We start from the raw sequence: 2,513 nt of genomic DNA, 5'->3' as shown, positions 1-2,513 counted from the left end.
TAAGAAGTGTTGCCATTTTTTTGCCATAGGCACAAGCATCGCGCAATCTTGATTTCATATTGATGCATTTTTTTACATCAGATTAAAGAGGCACTGCGTAATTTTGAATAAATTTTTCAATCTGATGTAAAAAAAATGCATCAATATGAGATCAAGATTGCGCGAGGTAATACGGCAAAGAGTGACAACACTTCTTACTAAAAAAGAACCTCTACATGTACACATGTAACTCCCTATACACATACATACATGATGTGCAAAATTCCGACCGAGCAACCTCCCGTGGTGCACATCAGGTTACGCAAATGCTGGCGATATCGTGCTGAAATCATAAAAAAACAGGGATTACTTTAAATTGCGATATCTCGCTAAATAATCGGCGTAGGACAAAGTTTTTTTTTTTTATTTGAAGGGCAAAGTTCGTACTTTGAGATGGTATTAATGATTATGTTCGCCAATTTTGTGTTAGGCTGTGGAAGACTACAGATTCAAAATTTTGGATATCTCAAATACGTTCTATTCAAAGCTGACCACGCCTTTGAGTATTAACCTGAGTGAAAATTGGACAAAAGCATCTTATAGTAGAGGGTTTGCTCTGTAAAACCTTTTTTTAAACTTTTTTAATTATTCACTGAGTAATTACAGTTTAAAAAATAGGCAATTTACTGACAAAAGTGAAAAGACCCTAATTTTCTTTCGCAGTGTTTTATGTACAAACGATATATTCTGTCTGCGAAAGTGGATAAAATTAATTGCATAAAATTGTATAAGTATAATCTACTTGAATTGTCTATATCTAATTTATGTAAACTGGATTACACGAAATCGAAGCGCCGTATAACACGAAATATCTTAAATTAAAACGCGAATTGAATACTTTCTCTTCTTATTTTATATCCTTTCCTTGTAAGCTTCGTAATTTTATGTTGATAATTAATAATAAATATCGCATAATTAGATGTCACTGTCACTTATCAATACATATAATAAGTTAAGTTATATTTCTATCAATTGGACAATATTTTAGTATAATAAAAACGCATTTCGAACGTTTCGTGTAATCAGGAATTAATGAGATATCTTGAATGTACGCAATTTAATTAATGTGAAAAATAATGTGAAAATGTACATAGATTTAAATATGTTACAACGGATTTGATTCCGGGTGCATGTTGTAATTTTTACTGAATTCTTGTAAATGTTATATACACCGGCGTTAAAAAATACACGAACATTGATAAGAGCATAAAAAGAATTGACGCAAGATAACCATTGTTTATTTCTTGCCTCGGTAAGTTTATATAAATTCGTCAAGACCTTTTCCATATTACCATACTTTAATGTCTAGCTCTGTCGCGTTCTCTTCTACGATCTCGATCCCTTTCTCTCTCTCGTTCTCTCTCCCTCTCTCTATCGTCTCTTCTATGGCGATCTCTGTCCCTGTCCTTATCTTTGTGCGACGACGAGTGAGATTTCGGCGATTTGCTGCGTTTACGTTCTCTCCTGTCTCTATCTCTCTCCCTACTTCTCGATCTTGGCTTTCCTTCTCGATTTCTTCTCGGATCGGGAATGCCTCTTGTCCCTATCTCTGTGACGGTCTCTGTCTCGTTCGTGATCATCCGGCCTCTTGCGTGGCGTTCTTTAATTGGTGCAATCTCTTCTTCCTCTCACGATTCGATGCCATCATCCATATCGTCTTCCAATGCCGATATCTTCGCTTCTGCGTAACATAAGTAAACATATAACAGAAGGTTGGCTAAATAAAAGTAATATACTCAAGAAATATACTCAATAACGTACCTAGTTCATTATTTTCTTCTAAAACGTGTCTTTTTTGAATTCTCGTAAAATAACGTCGCAAGACCTCTCTTCTCTGAGAAGGTGTCGATGAATTCGTTCATGTATATGAGCTCGAATACGCCTTGCTTGTTCTGCATTCTGAGCTTTCTTTCTGCTATCGTTGAATAATGGTTCAAGGTATTTGTAACAGTCCTGGGAAGAACCAGTCAGTTCTCATATACAATGCACCCAAGCCCGAACGTACTTATACTCCTCGTTCTTTATAATTCGACTATGATGTCTTTCTCATCTGTATTTGAAGCATTTTCAATATAAGACAGAGAAATGGCGTAGGCTTCACATTGCCGCCGTATACCCCTCCTATAAATATGAAAGAATAAATATAAGTGAGACTAGAGAAAAACTTCTCACTCATATATATGGGTACAAATCGTAGTACGAGCAAGAACAAGGTGATCCCTCGTGCCAAAATAAGTCGAAATTGTAAAATACCGTTTTATTCTAGGCCTTAGAAAATCTATCAAGTACACTTGACATAATCAGTGACGATGTCAAGGTACTTGATAGATTTTCAAAACCGAAGCCTATCTAAAAACAAAGCCTCGTACAAAAAAAATTATTCTAGAAATTACCTGTGTTCTCGCTTGTACTAAGATTTTACATTCATCCTGTATTGGTAGAGTTATATTTTGCTTTTACTAACCTTAACTCCA

The 2,513-nt window shown here is 35.3% G+C and overlaps 1 pseudogene; it reads right to left on the bottom strand.

Moving 5' to 3' along the window:
• Positions 1-1,081: 1,081 nt before the first annotated feature.
• On the bottom strand, positions 1,082-2,192 carry LOC139780148 (pre-mRNA-splicing factor 38-like; annotated as a pseudogene).
• Between the last annotated feature and the right edge of the window lie 321 nt (positions 2,193-2,513).

The sequence above is a fragment of the Temnothorax nylanderi genome, unplaced genomic scaffold (assembly GCF_030848795.1).
Source record: "Temnothorax nylanderi isolate EJ_2023f unplaced genomic scaffold, tnyl_v1.0 TNYL_tig0265_pilon, whole genome shotgun sequence".
NCBI classification, from domain to species: Eukaryota; Metazoa; Arthropoda; class Insecta; order Hymenoptera; family Formicidae; genus Temnothorax; species Temnothorax nylanderi.
Note: the sequence above shows the minus strand (reverse complement) of the source record. Positions and strands in the feature narration are given on the sequence as shown.